Source organism: Pygoscelis adeliae, unplaced genomic scaffold (genome assembly GCF_000699105.1).
Source record: "Pygoscelis adeliae isolate BGI_AS28 unplaced genomic scaffold, ASM69910v1 Scaffold54, whole genome shotgun sequence".
In the NCBI taxonomy this organism is placed as follows: Eukaryota; Metazoa; Chordata; class Aves; order Sphenisciformes; family Spheniscidae; genus Pygoscelis; species Pygoscelis adeliae.
In genome coordinates this window covers 4,350,495-4,374,874 of record NW_008824982.1, presented here as the reverse complement: position 1 = coordinate 4,374,874, position 24,380 = coordinate 4,350,495, and positions in this window count along the sequence as shown.

Below are 24,380 nucleotides of genomic sequence, written 5' to 3'. Positions count from 1 at the left end.
GTAAAAGACAGTATTGTTTGACTTGAAGAGAAGACTAAGGAGACTAAGGTCACAAATGAAGACCTGTAAGAGGAAAAGAATAAATGCCTCTCTGTATTGCTGATGGATTGTAATAATAATGAGCTTACACTGTAGCACTGGAAAATTCATTTTCCTAATATAATTGAATTACATTGCCTTTGGGCTGTGTGGTCTCTATTATTGTACATCTTTTATAATCAGTCTATAAAACAAAAATATGTCAGGATTGGCATAAGTAGTTTGGGCAGGGAGCTAAACAGATGATTTCTTGAGTGCTAGTCCAATCCTAGGAATCTCTGAAAGCCACCCCTTTGTTTAAACAAGACTAAGAAATACTGAGTTACACACAAGAACTGTATGTGTGACAGAATGATTTTTCTTCATTGTGTTCCTCACTCTCTTACTTTTATTTTTTATTTTTTATTTAGAAGATTTGTTTATTTGGCTACTTCTACTGCAGTTTTCCAGCAAGGACTGGGAAATGGCAGTTGGGTCAAGAGGAGAGAAAGTTGGAACAAGATGTCTCTTTCACAGGATGTTTATTTGAAACTTTGAGGTTAGTGTTTCCTGGTTCCTCGCAGTGAGCTGATTTTGTCGTATCACATGTAGCACCATTTCTGTAATGTTAAAATGGGGAAAAGTCACTGGAACAAGCTACAGAATTATCTTGCTTGTGGGGAAAGTAAAATAAGAGGCAGGAATATTAAAGAAGGGTTTCACTCTCCAGCACTATAGAAGTATTTTGTGCTTATTACAACATTTGAGATGTTAGCACACTAGTCACAACACAGAGGCGATCAGACCTAGTCATAGATTATTTTCTAGCCTGTCCTCTTTCTCACTAAACACTTACAATGGACCAAATGTTGCAACTGTAGTGAATTTTGGATTACTTCTGAATATAGGCAGCTTTAAAAATATGTTGGTATAACATAAAATACACTAGTTCTTGACTATAAAATGAGTTTACTTGGGGATCTTTGTTCTTACCTTCTGTGAAGGGCTGGATTTTGTCCCTTTTTCATGATGCTTATACCTCTGTCAGTGGTTTGTTTAAATTAAGTCTCAGTTCATCTACGTTTTTCCTGTTATCCTTATTACACGTGTACTCATATTGATGATTATATCAACCGAAGTAGACTTGGATCTTCTTACTTGTCTTGCTACGTAAATGTTAGCATATAACATTAGGAAAAAAAAGGTCATTTTCAATGTAATCTGGTAACAGTGAGAAATATCTATTATTTTTTTCTAATAATGTGTTTGTGGGGAGGGAGAATGGGAAAGCAACTCCCTTATTAAATTTTAAGCCTTAAAAAAACATTTCTAGTTTCTTTCATTAGTCTCTTGTTGCTTTCCTTCCAGAGAACCTTGCTGCATGTGTAGCTGTCTATGGCTTGGAAAAGACATTTAGGAGGAGGTGTAAATTTTTTTTATTTAGTTTTCTTTTATTTCCAGAAAGTCTGGTCTGCTGTAGTTAATCCAATCTCAAACTATATTGCTGTGCTGGCTGAGCCTTGTTCAGGAAAAATAAAAGAAAAATCCAGCATTTTTGAATGTGTTGCAAGGCAAGAGGGTAGAGATGAGACTGTGGCAAAAAAGCAGAACTCTCTTTTTGTAGCTGCCACTCTGAATAATGAACTAGTAAATAGCATGACACCTGCAGTAAGGCGTTGTTGCTGTTTGCATTCAGACACGTGGTCACTCTTCTTGCTTTAACAGCTTATATACCAATATATCCTTTCTGGGTTATAGAGGCAGACATATTGATTAATACATGAGAATTCAGGAAAAATCTAGATTGGTAATATTACCCGAGTGTAGGAATTGACAGACTTAATTGGACTGAGGTTTGTCTTCCATGTCAACAACAGCTAGCACCAAAAGCTGTTTTGGAAAGCGTAAGAACTCCTTGTAGCCAGGATAAGATAACTTGTGGTCCTGTTCATCACTGGTCTGTGCTTTTTAGATGGATTCACTTAAGCCTGGGAACATTAAGCTTCATATCATTTGCAAAAGCAAAGATGTTTTCCAACAGCTCTGACTACTTGGGCTACTCTTGTTGTCTATATGAATATTCAGGTGTTCCTTGAATCTCTCTAAATTCTTGACGTCCACAAATTCTTGTGTAAATTATTTTCAAAATGTTAGATTGTGAAATTTTTTAAATTGGTTTTGAATTAGCTTCATTTTTATTTTATTGCATATCCTATGTTACTGTGAGAGAAACTGCTAAACTTCCCCGTACTGCTCATTTTAATAAATATTACCATTTCCTTGTTATTATTCATCCTAGAGTAGAGACCTACCAGTCTTTTTGGTTTCTCTTCATCAGATTTTGTCCAGGTGGGTAATTCTTAGTACCCTTCCTTGAATCCCACCTAATTCTGCCTTGCCCTGTTTGGAATAGGCTACATGTTAATCCAGATGAAATTATACTTCTGATTTATAGAAAAAATATTGTAATATTTCCAAAGGTGCTTTTCCCTAGTCCTTCTACATCTTGTTTTGCTGACTTGACTATAATTACACATTTACTGGAGAGCTTAGCTTTTCATAGTGACAGTCAAGTCCCCTTTCTAAACTGATACTGATAATTCAGAATCTTTACAGTTTATATGAATGTGAACAAACTTGGTTTTAAAAGGATTTGTCATTCTGAACAGACAAATTAGACCTTTACCCTTTTTAAAAAAAAAAAAATTAAATAGGTCTTAAATTCTGCCATTACTGTTATATAAATCTTGCAATACTCTAGTGGATACATGACACAGCTATGCAAAATTCTATTATTTTGTTTGCTTCTTTCTTTATTTTACAATTCAAAATTTCACTTCACCGTGAATGGTATGAGCTCTGCATTTCTGAAAATAATGCTCTTTTGCTTGGGAACACATTTCCCAATAGCTTGGAACTGCACTAGAAATTGAGCTTCTGTTCCAGCGAACTCTGACTGACACTGACATAAGAAGAGTGTTCTGAAAATTGTACTAGCCGGAATTTTTTGGTAATCCAGAAACACAGAGAAAGAGCTACAAGAACAATGAGATTTTTTGGTCCCCCTTGTGTAATGTAGGGCATTCTAAAACTAAAAAAATTATAACATTTAACCATTTATAAATCTTCTGCACAGTTGAGTTTGAAGAACAGATCCAGATCTTGCCTGGGTTGTCATTTAATCTGACTTAATCTGGTTCCCTGACTAGATAGGCATAATTCAGGCCTGTAAAACACATGATGTAGCTCCCTGTGAAATAATGTCCCTGAAAGAGCCTGTAAGGGCCTTTATTTTTATTTTAAAACCACATGAACCCATGGGGACATTAGTGCATCATTAACAATGGCAAGAAGGTGAGGACAATCATCTGTTATTTCATGTTTCTCTAAATCGTATGTGCTCTTTTTTGAACCTTTTCAGGGTTGTAATTTTCCCTGGTTCCTATAGTAATTGTATCAGCACCCCGGAAACAATGCAACAGGTTGCAAAGAGGACCTTCCCAAACTTTATCATCTCCTATTTGAAAGGAGTTAGAAATAGCACATCAAGATCCTAATCAGCTGGATTTTCTTTTAAATGTCTACCACAGTAGTCACTTCAAAGGAATGATTCAACATCATTATAAATTCTTTTTTTTTTTTTTTTTTTCCATTTTACTTCTCCTTAATATCCTTTTCTACATTTGCCTTCTTTAATATTCACTGTGGAGGCCCGGTAATACCCACTAGTGGAAGCAAGGCTGAAAAGCTTATACTTGCTGAGTAAATACCAGCATATTTGCCCAACAGTGTGATGGGCAATTATGTGGGCTCAGGGTCATGTTTAAAAAAATTCTATTTGTGGTTTTTTTTGGAGGTGGGACTATTTGTGTCTTAGAGGAATATTAATTAAATCTTTTCTGGAAAGTGTCACAGAACATGAAAGCTGTTATTTATTTATTTAAAGAATGCGAAAGCTGAAGAGGTGACACTGTGAGCTTAATTTAAAGACCATTCCATGTCTGCCCTGGACATTTATATCTACTGTACGGTTGTGCCCTAGCTGTGCTCCCTGCTGGGGGATGTGACCACGCAGCTGCAGGGACGTGGCCTGCAGTGACTGGAGATATCCCACTGCAGCTGGGAGGGATGGGAGGAGGAAGAGGCTCACGCCTCAGCAGTGCTTTAATGGAGAACGGAAATCCTCCAGGATTTCAGAGGGCACAGGTAACGTGGTGTAAATGATAAGAACAACAACTTCAGCCAAGTTATAAGATATAATAAAATTATCCTGAAAACTTACAATTCATGTTGTCTCTGCACAAGTGCTTTGTACAGTGTTGAGCCCACGCAAGTTACACTGTATTTGCAGGGTCTGCGGCTAATAGAAGTGGCAGTAGTTGCCATTTGTTATGAAATGGTCTGTAAAAATACGAAGGAGTTTTACTGAATAGAGGATAAGATGCAGAATTCAGTTAGAAGCCTTGCAGTTGCTGTGGCACTGCTTCCTTTCTCCCCCTGCCCTCTCCTCCCTCTTCCCTTGAGTTCACTGAGGAGTGATTCAGGGCTATTTAAGTAATAAGCTCTATTAAGAGAACAAGGGAATAATAATAATAATAATAATAATTAGATGGAGGAGAAGAGAATGAGAAAATGAGAAAGTCCAGGGATGGGAAAGATTAAGACAGAACCAGAAGAAAGGAGGTAGGGGCAGAAAAGACACTTGTGGCTTTAACTATTGCAGAATAGGTGATCCCTTTCCACTTCCAGAAGAAGGAAAAGAAGCAAAGCTGGTAAAAGACTTTTCCTTCAACTGTTTAACCTGCTTGTTTTTTAAAAACTATTTCTTTAAAGTGTATGAGTAAGATTTAGACAAAAAGTGTTGAGGAAGCTGTGTACGTCACATTTATTTTCCTTTTTTTTTTGTAAAATAAAGCAACTAACACCAAGAATATAATAAAACTCTTATTTTAGCAGTTAGATTTACATAAAATACATCACCACTTTGAACTATTACTTAAGGATTTTTCATAATTTCAAAATTCAAGTTAATTGTTAATTATTTGTATTCTATACTTAAATAGTTTCTTTTATATGAGGTCCATGAATAACAGAAATTGTACTGCAAATTAGATTAGAACAGAGCTAAATGGCTCTGAGTAGTTTAATTGCTTGAAATTATTCTCGAATTTGTTTTGAATCTAGCAAAAATTTCCATCTAGTGATGCTCCCCTTTTTGCCTTGTAGATTAGGGGTTTGAATCCCCCTCTCTATGAGAATTTTCCAAGCGTCATGCTACAGACAGTGCATGACTGAAGGGGTGGGTGCATTTATTTTATATTGGTGCTGTTTTCCTTCATATCAGATATTTAAATATTCATTCAGCTAATGAGATATGCTATAGTTGGACCACTTTATAGAGAAGTGAGAGATCTCGGTTTGAATTCACCATTGCAGTTGCTACTCCAGACCCCATCCTAAGCACCGTCTTGTAGTGCGTTGATGGATGGACAGCTCTCAGTAGCGTCTGTTGATGGATGGACAGCTCTCAGTACTGTCTGTTGACGCTGTTCTGTTTCATAATGTGCTTCATACTCGTGGGGCAGGGGCTAGGAACAGGAGTGTACTACATTGTTTCAGCCACTAGATTATAATGTCGTTCCTTTCTATGGCTCAGTGAATATTTAAGTACCTTGTACAAAAGTGAAACATACTCAGCAGGAGACATTGGGAACTGCCCCTCCCCCATGCTTGATGACGTGGATTAAATCCTTTTGGGGAAGGAAAGAAATACAAACTGGCTTTTCAGCAGAACAAGATGAGTGCCTAAGTCAAGTGCTCTGCTGTCCATTACCAGCTCACACCATTTTGTGGACAGTACACGTCCTCCCTATTTCTGTTGCTTTCTTTTGCTATAGATACTTCAAGCAGTAAATAGTCAAGTTCTGCTCCACATTTTCTCTGCCCGCTTCCCATTTAGGATGCTAAATAAAAAAATGAAACATTTGCTGAGCTGTAATCCTGGCCAAGTACTTGCTACTGATGGTGTGGTTATTACAATTCTTTGTTATTGTTATTATTGTTTGGGGAAAAATTATGAATGACCTAAAGCTCCAATGTACTGGTTTTCTACAAGTGCATAAGTGTGCTCAGGAATGCTGTAATGGGGAAGCTAATTTGTAAGGAAATGGGTTTTGAATTTAAGTGCAGTTGAAGCAAATAGAGGTTAGGTGAACTGGAGGCTGTGAATAAAATAAGATAAAAGGAGGGAGCTGGCAAGAAATGGTTATTTATTTATGCAAATTGCAGTTCCGCTATTTTGTAGAGCACCTGGATCTAGTTATTGTTTCCTGTGGCAGAGACTAAAGTTGGCTTTTTTTCCTTCTGTTCTCAATCCCATTTTCTCCCTCTCATCTTCGTATTTTCTTATGAAGTTTTATATACTCATATCTTGAAAAGCTTTCATGTAATTCTGTTTACCTGTTGTGAAATAGGTTTCTGTGGGCTTATTTGAAAAGCCAGTTCTGTAACTACAATAGCATAGCAATAATCTCCTTTAGGTGGAATTTAAGGTATTCAAATACTCTTGTAGTTTTTTAACCAGCCTTTATAGCCAGATTATAGTGGAATTTCTGCTAATGCCTTTGTATTAGCTGCTGACCTTGTTTCAGTCAGCTGTACTTTGTTTATCTCTGTAATTGCAGCCTTTCTTTAATAACCTCATTATTTTGTAGCTTTGTCCTTGTGATAGTCTTACTCTTCTCTTTAATTTCTGAAATATTAATGACTGCTGTTTGTCTGAAGCAATTTGTGCAGGATGTCATGTTGTCACAGTTGTCACAAAGGCATTACTGAAGTTTAAATCCATTCATGCCATTGGTATTATATATGATCTAAACAATAGACTTAGGTTTTACTTCTGCTAGTTTGTACATATGCCTTCGCCATACTCATTTACAGTTACCTCTAGTAGCCAGCACTCAAGAGACTGGTAATTGAGGCCTTTCACTTCATTTTAGCTGGTTTTTATTTTGCCCAGGTTGGTAGGGAGTGGCTGAATACTCTCCTCTGACAGCAAGTCTGTCTTCTCATTATCTGCTGAAGTGTTTATCTATCTATCTATCTATCTATCTATCTATCTATCTATCACATTTTTTGTTCATAAAGGTGTTTCTAGAAAATTTCACCTGATGTAGAAACCTAAAAAAAAGACTACCATGTGAATGGCCATGATGGGTTCAAGAATGAATTTGAGGAACCTTAAAAAACAGTGTCCAACCTATCAATAGAATTTTTGTTTAGTGTCCATTGATTTCCACTAAGCTTTGTCTTTGCAAATTAAGTTCTGCTACTGTATCTAGTTTCTTGTATCTTTTTGTACGGAACATGTCAATACATGCATTGCTACAAGAGGTTCTTAATCTCAATTCCACTGAGTTCAAAAGTGGCTTTGTTTTGCCATTAGGAAAAAACTGCATCTGAGTTTCTTTTTTCTTTGTGAAATGTAGATGCTAGCATGTCGTTTATGTAGTATATATAGGCTGTGTAACACAGCAAAGCTAATGTTGCTGTGGAAAGCTGACATCTTAAATTTCTTGCCTTTAGTGATGCCCACCACCCCAGCTATAATATTCCATTAACATTCTTTAATTTATCCCCTTGATGCCACTGGTGATCTTTACTTGTCATGTCAAATCTCTGAAAACCATTCCAGTCATGGCCCATATCTATTTGGCCTGGAAAACTTCCAACATGCTTTTGGGAATTGTAAAAATAGTAGCCTTAAATTTTACACCTAATATGGATTAAGTTTAGTATCAGTAGCAGATCTACCATCTATTTCATCAAGGTCTGGTTGTTTTCATAGGTAGCTGCTCCTCATTCCATGTCACAGACTTCTGCTATTCTATGCTATTCTATTCTACACAAACTTTTCAATACCTTCATCATCTTAGAGGCTGAGTATCTAGCGTCTATTATTTTTCATTCTTTCTTCCACTATTTTTTCATGGGGTGAATAGTATGAGAGGTATAATGTATTCCTTGGGTAAGGGTTTTATTAATGTATACATATTTATTTATAGATACACACATGTATATATGCAGAAATTGTGTAGCTCATTTTTCTTTCCTTGTTCATGGTAGTGTTGACAACTTATCCTTGGAACAACTGAGGGATCCCCCCCCCTCAAAGCTCCATAGCATTAGGAGAAGGAAGACAGAAAAAGTCTAAAAGGAGAATAAGATGGAGCTTTTTGCTGCCCATCAAAACTTTTGCTCTGTTTTAAATCTCTTCTTTACATATGACTGCGTTTTTTGGTTTTGAAAAAAGAAATTCAAGCTGTTTTATCCCCTAAAGTACATTCAACAATGAGGACTATGCATGAATCAGAGCTTTGAGAATTTTAGCAATGCCGTTCGAAGGTCACCCCTGCCTCCCTTTTTTACAGTGTTGCATCAATTAGTTAGGATGGAGACAGTACTGACGTGACTGTTTGGACTGAGTCACCAGATCTATTGTCCCTCACTGCTTTAAAGTCTTTGTGATATTTAAGTGGTTGAGGCTTTAAACCTTGCAGACGATGCTGCAAAATGGTCCTCTTGCTACCAATGCCGGTGACAGACCTTTGTGGGGTCACACAGTTGTCTTGTGCCTCTGTTCCTCTGGTTTTAGGACCACCCTTCTCTTCAGCATGAATAGGAGGAAAAAATGGCTATTGTACAAAAGGTGGTTGATTATTGGCATAACTGTTCTCAGTTCTTAAATAATATAAACTCTTTTTCCAGGAAAATCCTGTATTCATAGAAATATTTATATCTGCTGCTGTTGGATACCATTGAGAGTGTGTGGTTCAGCTAGCATGTAGTCAAGGAAGGGTTGCTGCGAAGTAGTCAGCAATGAATATGAACGTGAGGCTTTTGAATCGACAGTTGTCAACAGGAAGGGCACTAAATAAGTCTGATTCCCTTTGTTTGGGTCTTTCTTCTCACTGGGGCATGCCCAATCATCAGGGTGCTATTTATGACTCTCACTCTTACTGACGATGCTAGATGAAGCAGCCACAGCAGCAGCTGGGGAAGATTTAGATTTCAAAATGGGGAGAATGACAGGTGACTAGGGATAGTAGGGCAGAAATCAAACACGTGACAGTAAGTGCACAAAGTACTTGGAGCTGGTGCTGCATGACAGCAATCTCCTTTGGACAAGCAAGTTGTTATCAAAGTTGTAGCAGTAGTAATCTTCATGCTTTCACATGCAGAAGGACTTTTTTCCATGACTGAGCTGCTGTTTTAATGCACATAATAAGAAATAAGAGGGCAACCAGCAAGGGTCTGCCCATATAACAGATTTCAATTAGATCCCAGCATCATGCTATCTGTAAGTCCGTGAAGGTTATAATTAGGATTTATAAAAAAGATGCGTTTTGTGTTTTTGCTTTCTTTGGGTTGTTTTGGACTGGCATTTTGGCTCCATTTCCTCCACTGTATTTTATGCAGGTCTGCACATTCTGAGACAATGATACAGATAGCCACTGTGAGACTCTGCAATGTGTACATTGGTGATACATGTTACCATGGTAAATCATTGGTTCTTATAACAGGTTGCAATTTTCTGCAGTGGGAATTAAGAATTAAACCATGCCATTGCTCTTCTGAGAATCAGACTGGGTTATCAGTGCCAGTTGCTGAATCAAGCCAACTAGCCAAGTGTTAGCAAATTATCCTTGGAAGTTATTTATACTATCACTTTGTCAAGCTTGACAGAGAAGTCATTTATTTAGCTATGAGTATGATAACAACTTCTATTTAATCTCTTTCCTGTGCTATGCAGACCTCTTACAACCTAAATTCTCTGGTGATGTTCTCTAAAATGTGCAAAAGTAGCACAGAATCTTGATTAGATTCCACTGGCCTAAGGACAAAAAGAACTTATTGCTTTTCCCTGTAGCATGTTTCCCTCTATTCATGCATGGCTTTTGCTATTCCAGCAACCTTTGGGACATTAAATGTATTGCCACCATCTTGGCATTTCTTATTTCAAATGCTGTAGGTGTAGGATGTTTTTTATTTGTGGTTATTTCCTGTGAATCATTTTGTGGGGCGATTAAATATATATTTTTCTCTCCCAAATATGCAGTTAGGTGAATGTGGCACGCCTGGAAAGCCCAGCAACAAATTGATAAAATTACTGTGGGTTTTGGTATATAATATTTCAATAATGATATTGATTGATAGGCGGTATATAATTTTGCAGATGTAACTGCCATAGCATGTGTTTGCTCAAGTAAAACGTAGCACTCAAAGTAACACAGGCCACATTCCTAGATGGATATTATTTGATAGTGTGTTTCATGAACATCTAGTTAAGTATGAGCGTCTGCCTAAAGTAATATGAAAAGCCATCTGTAAGGCTTTTGTTATCAGTTTGCAGGACTTCCAGTTAAGTTTATTCCTTGCTAGCAAATTCATTGAGTACTGGTCTCTTTGGTGGCCACGTCAGAACTACCCCTTCCAAGCAAGTGTGGCCTATTTGTGTTGTGAAATTTGTTGACGGCATTTCGTCATGGAGTGCTGACAACTTACATATCACACAACAATGTACGTTTGTATTAAAAGTGGTTCATAAACTCAACTTTTCATCCTTCCTTCCTTGCTTATTGTTTTGAGAGGTCTTTAGTGGATCAGGGAGAAAGGCCAGGTTCTCTCTCACTGCTGTCTCAGTAAGTTGTTGTATAGGATCTGAACAACGAAACTGCTTTATTTGTTGAATGTTTTCTAGAATAGTTTCAGTAAAATTGATGCAACAATTGCTTTATGTGCTGTATATCAAAAAGCCTAAGAAAAATAACTAAGCTGTTTTGCACCAGGGGCATTGTCTTTTGCTTAGCTTTTTAAAGCATTTTAGAGCCTTTCCCCCCCTAAAGCTGTCTGTCTGTAAATGGATGCTTGGATAGCTGAATTCATTATGATAAAAAAGGGTAATTGGTTCTGCTTGTTTAGCTATTGTGAACTGAAAAATAAACACTCAGCATCAGTTGATTAAGAGGAAAAACCTTAGTAAAAGATAATCTTTGTTTTGTTTGCTGCCAACTATTTGCTAGTTTCCATTGGGATGCTTGCTTACATTTCTCAACTTTGTTAGCAAATGGGACACTCAGACTTCAAGAGCCAGCCCCTCAAAGATATTAAGTACCAGCTTGCCATTTTTTTTTTAACAGGAAACTGAGAATCTAAATAAATGCAAGGATCTAATACTCCATTACTGAATGGAGTACTAGAGAGGGATAAAATGAAGCAGGCTGGGTTGGAGGGAGAAATGCTGACAAGAAAGCTTGAGGGAAGTGGTACTGATTGATTCCCTCTAGATTAAATGAGACGACTGATAATGTAGTCCTTTGCTGCCAGGTTAACTCACCGATTCCTTCTTTCTGGATCCTGCTCTGAGTAAAAGGAAAAAGCTGAAAGGCAGTTCTGGTTGCTGACATTTACGTGGCTCCAAAGAAATTCTGTTATCTGAAAATTCCCTCTGTTACATGTAGTAGAGGCTATGTACCTGCAGTCATATGAAAACCTATGCACATGACCAGTTTAGTTTTGTGGAAAATTTTAGATTTAGTTTAGCAGTTTTAGTTCTGTGGATACTCTGACATTTTACTAGGCATAGCTTTGGTTGGCAAGGGAAGGAGAGGGTAGCAAACAATAGTGTTTGGGGGTTGCAGGAGGATGTAAAATTCACCTTGGGATTCTTCTGGTCACCTGTCTTGGAGTTGCAGATCGTACCTGACTTGGTGCCATGCTTTCAGGGAGTGGGATGCGAGCTGCAGTTACAGGGAGCTGTTAGCAGAATGGCAATGCAGCATTTATGTGAAAAGCTAACCCATTCAGCTGATTACTGTGTTTTCCAAGACAGACTTGCCATGTCCCCAGGTCATTTGTTGAGCTGGAAGAAGAGAAGGAAAAATAAGTATCTTCAAAAAGTATACACATAACTAGATTTCAATTTCCCATGGAAAAAAATTTAAGTATGCCTCTAGATGGGAATTTCAGCTGAAGTTTGTGCTTCATTTAGAAGAAACCCTAGACAACCTGATAGACCCATCCCTTGCTACTTGTTGCAAATGCCAGTGCTCCAGTGCAGCCAAAAGTGTATGTTGATGAGAACTCTTCATGACAGGAACCTACTCTGAAAGCAGATTTTGCCTGAACTCTGGAATAGACACAAGCACAAGGTACCTTATTCTGAATGTAGGTGCAGATTTAAAAATAGGGGTTGCTGAAAAGTGACACTTCTGGTTCTATATTCAGTCCCAAGTCCTTCAGCGACTAAATTCCAGAGTGCTTTCTTGCCTCCCTTCCTTTTAGATGTAGAAACAGGTGCTGCCTTAGTGTGAAATGTAAGTTTCTTTGTCTGTGATATTTTTTCCTCAGCAGTAACTAGCAGAGTCTCAGCAGCATGTCTCAGTGTCCCTTAATACACTCCCACAAAGAATGCAATGCCATCAGAGCAGCACCTTAACTAAGACTCTCTGGCTAAATGCTATTTTTTGAATTCATACTAGCATTGCCTGAAAGACTGACTTTTCCTGGGGAAGAACAACCCCATGCACCAGTATATGTGGGGGGCCACCCAGCTGGAAAGCAGCTCAGCAGAAAAGGACCTAAGGGTCCTGGTGGGGACCTTGGGGGTCTTGGGGGTCCTGGTGGACAACAGGTTGAACATGAGCCAGCAATGTGCCCTTGCAGCAAGGAAGGCCAACGTCCCTGGCTGCATTAAACAAAGTACTGCCAGTAGGTCGAGGGAGGTGATCCTTCCCCTCTACTCAGCAGTGGTGAGACGTATCTGGAGTTTTCTTCTAGGTCCCAGTCTGGAGTGCTGGGTCCAGTTCTGGGCTCCCCAGTACAGGAAAGACATGGACATACTGGAGAGATCAACAAAAGGCCACAAAGATGATTAAGGGACAGGGGCACCTCACATATGAGGAAAGGCTGAGAGAGCTGGGACTGTTCAGCCTGGAGAAGAGAAGGCTCGGGGGGATCTTATATAAATACCTGAAGGGAGGTTGCAAGAGGACAGAGCCAGGGTCTTTTCAGTGGTGCTCAGTGACAGGACCAGAGGCAATGGGCACACACTGAAACACAGGAGATTCCCTCTGAACATCAGGAAATGCTTTTTTACTGTAAGGGTGACTGAGCACTGGAATAGGTTGCCCGGGGATGTTGTGGAGTCTCCATCCTTAGAGATATTAAAAAACTGTCTAGACACGGTCCTGGGCAACCATAGGTGGCCCTACTTGAGCAGGTGGGTTGGACCAGATGACTTCCAGAGGTCTCTTCCAACATCAACAATTCTATGATTTTGTGATTCTGTGATTCATGTCTTCAGAAGAGCTGAACTTTGTGTGCCATCCTACTTTCCATTCAGACTGCAAGTATAGTACCAGAAGCCTCCCTGTTTCAGTTAATATCAAATGTGCATAATAGCTATTTTTGGTCATCAAAACAGCTACCGCCTAGAGGTTGCAGCTGCTAAAATTGTACAGAAGTGTTAATTTTGCTTCAAGGTTTCGTCAGGAACAGCTGGTATTTTTATAGGTTTTTGTATGGATTTATTACCAAGAAACATTTTGCCACTGAAATTTTTATTTTTTGGAAATGGCAAGCTAATTTGCCAAACATCATAGAATATATGCTAGGATGATATTTTCTTTCCTTTTATTTTTTTTTTTTAATTTGTACATTAGTATTTAAATAAATAAAAAGGTAGCTGTATCAGCCAATGGCAAAACAACAGTCCAGGATGTATGAATGGTTAGTTTGGTACTGGGAGCTGAAGAATATTATGCCTCTGGTCAGGAATGTGCCCTAAAATCCACCACAGTTTGGGGGGGTTCTGATCAATGAAATAAAGCAATAAAGTTTGTTTGCTTGTTTGTGTGAAAAAGTGGTTCTTTTTCAATCCAATCTTCCTATATGCTCTGTTGGGAAAATTCTCAAAACATTTTTCTCCTGGACGTAAATACATGACTCGGTGTTTTGAACAAGTACTACTTTTCATTTCATGTAAAATTCAGTGTGTGCCAACTTGCTGTTCTTCTTTCCTACTGCTTTTGCCAGCAATGACAATTCTTTTGTAAAAACCTACCATCAACTGGGATAATTTTGACATATTCTTTTTCCTTTCTAACATAAGCTCAATGCATTACTCTCACTGGGACCACCAACTGATGATCTGTTCAGTTTTGCTTGTTAATTTTTATTGCAGTATTCTTTCAGTCTTCCATAGATTAAGATGCTATATAAATGTGTATCAAACTGTTAGAAGAGTTGACTCAAGGGTTTGTAGGCAAAATAAAGGGATGGGAAAGCATGAAATGGATAGATTTGAAATTTTTGCTAGGGAGGTAAGAGGTGGCTGGGGAAAACCCCCCTCTCTTATTCCTTCTTTTTTTATGCCAGGTCATTGGTATCTTACAGTACTGTGTTGCAAAGGATGGGTTCATACAGGGGCAGGTACCTCCTGTGACTCCCTCTTACAATTCTCCTAGTTCAACGCTTAGACAAGACGATACCTGGGCAAAAATTACAGCAAAGTCTATTGTTTTCAGTACAAGGCAACTACCTCTTTGGCTTATGCCCAAAGCTGGTGGTGCTTGTCAGCAGTTTTTTCTCTAGGTGACTGGTGACGGTGGTGTAGGAGGAAAGGAGCAGGACACCTGGGGATTATCCCCCCACCCCTACCCATAACAAAGTCATAAAGCTGCAAACAAACGGACTGCTTACAGCTAATGCTGTTAAATTCAACTGAAAAGGGAGAGGGTAGCATCAATAATGCCAGCTGGAAGTGCTCAAGAGCTGTCAAAATCCTGACACTTTTTGAAACCATGATTTTTGTCTTATTTAAAAAAAAGTCTTTTTAAAGTTGGAGCCTATAAAAGTTTACTTTATAAGCCGTTTCTGTGACTGTGTAAGCTAAAAAAAAAAGATCCTTGAGCTAGGTTTTTAAGTAAGACACGTAAAATATTAAGACACTTTTACAGAGCTGAAGCAATCACTTAGAGTTAGACAGGGACATGGCCACCCTCTTTTCATGGTTAGGAAAGCAGCCTGGGATCTGTTGCCCTTTAAACTGCAGTTTTACTGTCAGAGGGTATTGGGAAATATTGTTCTGGATTGGAGCGTGACTCTTCCATTGTGACACGGAGTTACCCAGTGTCTCCTGTCAGTCATGGCTTAAGTGCAAATCTATGTTGTAATGTGATTTTTCTGTGTACAAGCATGCTTGTTGACTCTTGTTTATGTTTAAATCCATAATTTGCATGAGACTTTTCATTCATCCGTCCATTGTCAGTTTAGCCTACTGAAGCAACCAGGCAGCTCTTCTCATTGAGGTTTTAAAATCAGAGGGGCTTTAGCAAGTACTGCTTAACTGAAGCAGTAAGATAAACGTGAAACCCTTCCCTATGGTTGAACTGTGAAGCTTTCGTAGGTGCAGCAATGTTGCTTTTGCTTTTAAAGGAGAGTGACACAAGGCTTGTGCCTGTCCTCCCTCTAATGGGCACAAAACTTGAGACAAGGAGATAAAATATCCCCCTCGCCCTTGCTCAAAACCATGCAGCTTTACCTTGCCCCCTCCTGCCCCCTGGTTTAACTGTATTTTCTGCCTCCTGGCTGCAGAAGCACTAATGACCCATGGAGAGTTTGAGTCCCTTTTTCCCGGTCCTCACAAAGCCGTGTTAATATACACAGCAGACTTTGTTTCTCTCAGTTATAGAAGGAGAAGTACTCAAGCCTTCACAAGGTCACACCTCCAGAAAGGCAAGACATATGAAGGACTGGAAATGCTGGAATGGACACTCACTAGATCTGGACCGTGTCTGTACTGCGAATAGGATGCAAACTCTTTTGGAAGAAGGGGAGGCTGTCAGGGGAGCAAGAGAAATACTAGTAAAGGAAAAGGGATACTTGTGTCTGAGATGGGGGAAGGAAGAGGTGGAAGGTTTGTTGCAGTGATTAGTCCTTTCTTCTTTGCAGTGGAATAACATTTCTTGTTTTAACATGTTGCCTTCAATGCTGTTGAATACTAATTGCTCTGCCGGCCTGGAAGAAGCTGTTCTTCAGCGATCCCTTGTCCCCTCCTGGTGTCCTCACACCAGATTGCTGTAGGCTGTATCTCTGCTTCCCACAGGGTTTGACAGCTCTAGGGCTTAAAAGAAAGTCAGAGTCACATGGCAAAGAAGCAATACTGTGAGATAATTGCTGGTGTGTGACTTGAGGCTTACAGCATGAAAATCAAGATGAAATACAGGTAGGATTTGAGCTGTGCAAAAGATGCTGAGGAACTTGAGTTTGTCACAGGGAGTGAGAAGTCGGCAAAGTTCACATAAGCACAGTTCATAAGTTCACAGTTTCATCCAAAACAAAGAATTTCACATAAAAGTTAAGGAGTGACAGCATGCCAGGAAGACCTGAAGGATGAATACTGAGAATCAGCCATGGAAAAATGGTTAATAGCTGTAGAGGTACATGACTTCACAATTATATTTTCTTAATAGGAAAATGGAAAGGTTAATGGAAAAACTGAGGCAGAGAAGTGAGTGGCTTGACTAAGATGCCACCACAAGCTAGCTTCAGAAGCAAAATCATTTCCACATTGTGAAGATCCAGGAGATAAAACAGAGGTCTCATTTCAATCTGGAGATGTTTGGGTTTAGGTAAATGGTTCAAAATTATACTTGGAACATGAGAGTTTAGTCCAGTGCTTGGGATTTCTCCTCTCATGAAAATTTGTCAGCACTCAGACCATGCCAATTGGAATAGTTGGCCTCTTTCTGTTATTTTGTTTGGCTGGAAAGCAGAAAAAGGATTGGGGCAGCGGAACGGATTTTTTAACACATATAGGCAAAATTCCACTTGCTCATTCATCCAAAACAAGTAGCTGTTTTGATAAGTCAAAAATTTAAATATTTTCCTCAATTATAACAGGAAGCACAGGCAAAGGGCTTTTATACAGAATATTCATGACAATTTTATGCCAAATTAATTCTTGTGCTTGAATGTGGTTACTTTGCTGCCCTCGAAATAACTGGGGATTTTGTCCATCCTCTTGGATAAGAGGCCAAGGAAGTTCTTAGAACTGAAGGGTAGAAACTTTTTAAATTTTCTTTTAATTCTGAGTGAGTTGATTTTAGCACCTGTGTCTTAGGTAAGCCAAAAAAAACCCCCAACTCTGCAACCCAACAACAGTCTACTGACTGCTCTGAGTTAAAATCCACTCTATTTTCTGTAGCCTTTGGTTAACAACCCTTAGCTATCATTTCACTTTTCTTTCTGAGACTAAGGCTTATGAACATCAGCTGCTGCAAAGCTCATGGAAGAGTGTTTTTGGCAAACAGGCTTTAAAGGCTGCTTTTCTGTGCAGTAGAAGACATGACACTTGTGCTGACAAGAGAGAGATCACTAGGAAGCCAAGTGGTATAATGGTGCTAGTGTGTGTGATGTATGGTGATTTTTCTTATGCCTTTTTCTATATGTGATTACATATTGTATTTCTTTTTCCTGTTTAACATTAGTTCTCTTACTGTCCTGGTTTTGGAGAAAAGCTTGCAACCCTATAGCCAGAGACCAGATTAAGAATCTGAATTTTGGGGATGAGGATGAGGGATGATAGCTACCTAGTGCAGGATGAAAGTGCATCTTTCTGTTTTGTTTCTTCTAGACCTAGACAGAAGGCCAGGAGAATGATATTTTCTCTCCATTAAATAATTTCTTAAAAAAAGGCAGTGTAGGAAAGAATGTTTTTTTCTTCATCTTTCTAGTGATACCAAGGTTAAGTTGGTTGCAAGTAATTCTGTAGTTAATTTAAGCTGAAAGAATTTTTAAAATAAAATTTGTTTTCACAATTTGTGTTGCATTTTATGGTTAATCTGGTTGGAATATATACATACAAACATTATTATTACTGTCATTACCATTTATTATTATTATTATTACTATTACTACTACTACTACTACTACTACAACTACAGGTTGTTTTCAGGCAGATCTTGATCTGACTGGCCATGTGGTCAGATGATCTCCAGCGACTAATCAAAAGAAGGAGGTGGAAATGTCCATCAGGGAATGAAAGGGCAGGCAAAACATAACTTGGCTTGGAAGAAGCTTTAGACCTGCAATTTAAGGCAGTGGAACAAATTCTGTAATTATTGTTTCCAAATATGTAAAAAAGAGAATAGGTATTTATTCAAGCTGCTTTCACTGGTAAGATAGTGCTTTCTTCTGCAAACATGATTCTGAACCATTAAAGTCTGGGCCAGATTTCATAGATCAGTGACAGACATAAAGAACAAAAAGTATGCAAGGAGAACCAATGAAAAGTGAATTAGTTAATCATGAGTTTCATACAAACTTGGTGAAAACAGTTTTTTCCCCTTTTGCTTCTGCAGTTATAATAAGCTGCTTTTACATTGAAAATGCCAATGGAAGAAAAATATATTGCTCAACAGTAAACTTTATGTGTTTACTAGACATAATTGGCTGGAAAACGTGTACAAAAATTTGGTTGATTATCAAGAGCTGATGTTTTATCTTTTAAATAAATACTTGACAAGAATCTAACTGTCAATATCTGCTGAGAAATATAACACAACTGAGCTTCTTCAGAGTTCTGTGATGCACAGTGGGAACTCCTTCTTGCTGTCATCTCAGACATTATGTGAAGGACTGGTCAAGTCCTCAACATAATGCAAGTGGACAGATTTAAAGAATATAACATGATTTTATTTTAGTACCTTTCACTTCTTCATTGCATAAAAGCACTTTTGAAAGCAAGGAGCTAAACTAGTAATTGAGTCACTATGCGTCTTGAAATGAAACATCATTTTGTACTCAGCAACAGACTGAAGGGAAACTTCAGTATGAGAATAGAATTAGGGACAGAGAATCAGTCGGGAATTTAAAAACAGCTCTGTTCACTCTGTCTTATCCGTAGGTGTTCTTGCAAAAACGGCCTGATTTCCAGATGTGATACTTTATGGAAGTTCTGAAATATTTCAGTGCATTTTCCCTTTCTCATTTTTATAGCCCTTGAATTTTTGGGAGCTGGCCAACACTGGAAGTGTCAAGATACCTTGAGAGACATTGCTGTTGAGAAGTTTCCAGCTGGAATCAGAAGTGTTGGGAATCTTGAAAGACAGGCAGTTCTTGTATTGAATCTACTCCCATTTGCAGACTTCAGAGGTCTGAATCTCATTTATTCCAACCTAAGTCAGAAGTAGTGCTACTGAATTCAGTAGGTGTGATGCAAGGTCAAATTAGTGTAAGTGAGATCTAAATCCAGCCTTCAAAAGGTTGGATAAACTTGTAAAGTTTATTTGAAATTCAGTATGCTTATCTAAACTGAAAATAAATGCAAAACTTTTTGAAGTTTTCCTGTTAGCTAGAGAGCTCTGTTTCACAAGAGAGGAGAAAGCTGGCAGAAGTATGAATGTTATCCACAGTAATTTTAAAAATAACTTGGGGAAATTATGTTCTTTCTTTGATTTTTGAGTTGTCATTTCTGCCTGGAGAATTACAAAGTTGCTGAGACAAATTAATCTAATTTGTTCTTGGTTTCTGGTTGTGTGAATAGGTTTTACAGCAATTTTCCAGAGGTGAATATAGACTCTGGCCACTGTTAGGAAATACTCCGTGTGTTTGCTCATTAGCAAAGCACCACAAAAATTACAGCAACCGCAGCGTATCTGTGAGCTCCTAGGTGTTGTTACCCCCTGCACAGGCACTGAACATTGAGTAGTCTAGACAGTAAGGATGTTGTATATCTCACTTAATCTTAGCTGCCAGTCAAAGCTGGCTGGGTAAACTCTAATAGTCAGCGAAAAGAGTGGGACTTTAACATGGTGATTCGTCCCAGCCTATGTTCAGATGGGGCAGATGAGCTTTGGATATGTCTGTCTCTCCACCCGGATGACAGAGGGAGCCCTCACACTTTATTTATAAGCAACAAAGCTCTTTCCCAGGAAACCAACCATCCAATAAGAAAACACTTCTTGCAAGGGAAACTTTCACCACAAAAAGAAAGGAGAGAAATAGACAAAATGGAGACTCTTAGGGTCTTAATAATGCTACTGAATTTCCATTGGTGGGTCCTCACACCCATTTGAGCAGGTCAGTGGTACAATGTAGTAGACTTAAATCTAGTAAAGATCAAACATATGACCTGTCATTTCTTCACAGATAATTCTAGGGAAGTGACAAACGTTCTCAAAGACAATGTTTCACTGTTGAAGAATAAATGTGGTAAGGCAGGTATGAATGAGACTGGAAAGGACAAGAATAATGTTTTCTGTACCAAAATTCTAATTAGGTTACATTATGGTCTTTTATGGTTTACTGGTTTTACTGATGCAGCAAAATTACACAAAATGAGGCTGGCTGTACTGCCATTAGTATAGTTTCTTTGTGGGTGATTTTTCTAAATATCTAGAAAATTATATATTTGGTATAAAACTAAAATTTAACACTGCACATAGCAAAAAGTAAAAATTATTCAGTTTTCCAGAAATTATGTTTCTCACCCATGAGAATTCTCAGATTATTAGTTTTTTTTAACTAATTGATGAATCTTTCAGACTGCCCTTGCACAATATTTATCTTCCAGCCTTTTTCTTCTGCCTTCACATTCAGAAAGCAGAACGCACTCAGAACACAGCTACTAATAGTACATGTGACTTGGAAATATGTCTTCTAACTAGTCTAAATCCAAGGGTCTTTTCTTTCTTTCAGTGTCTCAGTGTTTCTAATTTTGGAGTATTTTCAGGTTATATCAAACATTGGGCCTGCTTTTTATTTGACCCGATAGAATGATTTTCTATTTTAAGAGGTGGATTTTGTCAGAATCAATATATACATCTTGCAGGTGAGAGGAGTGAATGGTTTCTCCCACCAGATAACCAAATGTAAAAGGATTATCTAGATTTCCAAAATCTTGGCTTTCTCTGTTTTAGAAGCTTTCCCAGCTCTCCCTAATGTTTTAACTGCTGATTTTTTGATTATATTTTAATAAGTTTGTAAACTATTCCTATCTATTTTTAACTTGTGATTTCCCATCACAGTTTGTACAGTACAACTATATACTTTGGTAATTATATTTTATTTAACATACATGTTAGTGTATGGTGCATTGGGTTTTACAGCATTTGCATGGACAAAGTTCAGTCAAAACTTTGTCAAAACAAAGAAGATAAATCACTACAAAAGGCTGTTTTGGTCTTTTTCTCTAAACAAAATATGTCAGTCTGATTTGATAAAAGGTGGTGTAAAATGAAATAAAAACTCCTTAAATTTTAGTTTTTATAGGGCTGGAATTTCACATTCTAACAAGATTTTCCTCCAAAGCACAATACTTCAGAACTGCTTAGTCCTTCCTCTGTGACTTCCTCTGTGACTTCCTGTCATCACATCTACTCAAGTGTTTTGTGAGGATAGGAGTCTTCATGTTTTCTTTTAAAGTTTATTTTGAGAGTGAATAATGCATAAAGCAGAAAGGTATGTAGGAAAAGGGACAGCCGCTGTGTGAAAGTTTGACAGTACAGCAACTGGACTTGCTTTTGTGTTGCATGTTATGCAAAGAAGAGCCAGTATATTGACATACTTTTCAAAATATAGGAGGCAGTAGTTGTAATGTTTTTGGGTTTTGGCAGTACAATTTCTCCCTGCTGGAAGACACACAAGACTGAGCAAGTAGTGCACAAGGCTGGGCTCACAGTCAGCCAGAGCCCTGTTACTACTCTCTACTCTGTAAATTTCTCCTAGGAAAGGATGTCTGATATTTTTAGGATGGGTACCCAAAAGAATCTGAAACTTAACAAATGAAGTAACAGGTCATTTGGGAAACTTTAAGCTGTGTTGGCTTTCAGTTTGATTTCTGATCTGTATTGCCCCTAGGTATTAGACAGATCTTTCCTGGAGTATTCTTCCTTCCTTGGGGTAATCTTCTCTACACCAATGTGGCTAATTGAATTAGTAAGGAGATACTCAGTGTTAGCAGCAGTAGCATCAGTCTGGCTATAGAGAGCAAGACATTGAAGGTGGTGTTTCCAGAAATGTTCTGTCACCAGCAGAATGGACTCCAGTAGGTATCTCAGTTGGCTACACAAGGACATTTTAGAAGACTATTTGCTGATAGTGGTGAAGAATGACTCTTTCTGTGTTGATAGCATATAATCTTTGGCACCAAAGGGGTCTGAACACTATGGTCTATATCTTAAACTATTTTATCCAAATAGCTACCCTGCTTGTCCATTTCTACCAAGAAACTTTCATGATCCATAGAAGATTATGAGAGAGTAACACCAATGAAAGCATAAGAGATGCATTAGGAAATAAAAAAAAAAAAACCTGTAAAAGATATTCTTATAGCTTATATTGTTATATTATTTACTTTCTACATATTTATTACCAAACTGAACAGAAGAGAACATATGATTATAGATGTATAAATAATAAACATTACTTTCATCCAATCCAAAAGCGAAGGAAAAAAAGGCAAGTTTTGCTTCAATTCATACATTACTCCTTCTATAAGACTTTTTTTTGATGATCAGCAACCTTTCACGACCAACATTATCCTCTTTCTCAATTGCCAAAATTGAGAATCTGATGCAGATGTAGATGTCAGTTCAAGCGGATGGACCTGTTGTGGGTAGTTCTAGATTGTCTGAGCTCTATTCAGAAAGCAGGTTAGGACACTGATTTGTTCAAGTGATGTTGTGCTGGTATAAATATTCCATTGTTACCAACTGCATCTCCCTTTGATGGTTTGAATATTTCTATCTTTCAGTCTAACATACTGATCTAATCTTATCTATGTGAGCACTGAGGCTGAGCTATCACAAATTGATATGTTTCTTTTTATCGTTCCTATTTGTCATGGTCTTTTAGCTATTTTTAATTCATATGACGTTATCACTATCCAAGTCCATATGAATCAACTTTTCAAGATATTGAAATAGATCAAACACTCACTAGCTTCAAAACATATTGTTTCTTGTATGATTTCTCCAGTAACTGCTTTGGCACATCCTAAGGCAATCATATTCATCTGCAAAAACTGTTCTCTGAGCCTATGATCCTTATTTTTTTAACCTATCTAAATGTAATGATTCTTTTCAATGAAGTGTCACTGCATGATTTCAGGATGGATAAAATTTCCACTTATGCCTTTTGGAGGTAAGAATTGTAAATGAGTGCCTGAGTACAGTAGCCGAACAGCTGTATGAATGTGTAGTGCTCGTTGGCTGCTCACTGAACCCCTTTCAGTTTGTCAGTGCTCCACATCATTTTAACAAGTTCAGATATACCATATTGCCATTTAGGAATTCCTAAGTCAGTGATTATATTTCTAAATACAGTTTCGGTGTTCTGCATGTGATCCTGTGTCCTACTTCTTCCAAGGTCTTTCTGAATACCTCACCTGAATACTGGATTTGATGCTAGGAGAGTGTAAAAAAAGAAGAAAATGTTCAGGTTTTACAAGTTTTTCATGCTTTTAACTTTATGTCACTATTATTTTTTTCTACTGTCTGCAAATGGATCATGAGAGTGTTGTAAATTCTTCATATTGAATTGCAATGTTTGCATTTACATGCTACTTCCCTGACAGATGCTTAGAAGTACTTAATGCAAGTAAAGGTGTCCTTTGTTCAGGGTCTTTTTGTTTTGTACTTCGCAGGGTCATTCTATTTCTGAAAGTGCAATGAAACAGCAATGATCTTCCAGCATTCTTGTTTCTGTTTGGTAAGTACAAGGACTGATAGAAACCTTCTATGCTAAACCTCTGATGTGTCAAAAGGCTATGTCTTATAATGCCTTTCATAGGGAATTATATTCACAAGCTACATCTTAAACCTAGCTGCTGTAATTCCTTCTGCATGTCACAGGCGAACCTTTCTAAATGAGTAAAATTAATTTGTTCCAATAACTACTGCTGTACCACTGCTTCTGTTTCTGTCACCATTAATGGTGGCCCTAGGTGGCAAAAATTGCTATAATAGCTTCAGTGTATAAGACAAACTTTAATATATAAGAACACTTTCAGGAAGAATGTGTATATTCTTCAGCATTGTGCACCAACGATCCTGTTGCTCTAGCTTTGCAGAACTATGTAAAGAGTTCAGGCTTAAAAAGTTTGCTTACTCTAAATTTATTATATTGTAGCTGTGTTGATACATAGATGTTAACCCACACACCTGAATGAGGAGTGATCTGGTTTGTTGAGTAAAAAGGAAAATAAAGTCATAACAATTTAGATTGTTTACTCAAGTTGCTTTTCAGTAATAACAAAGTAGAATATTGAAATGTAATAATAATGCAAGCATAGTAATATG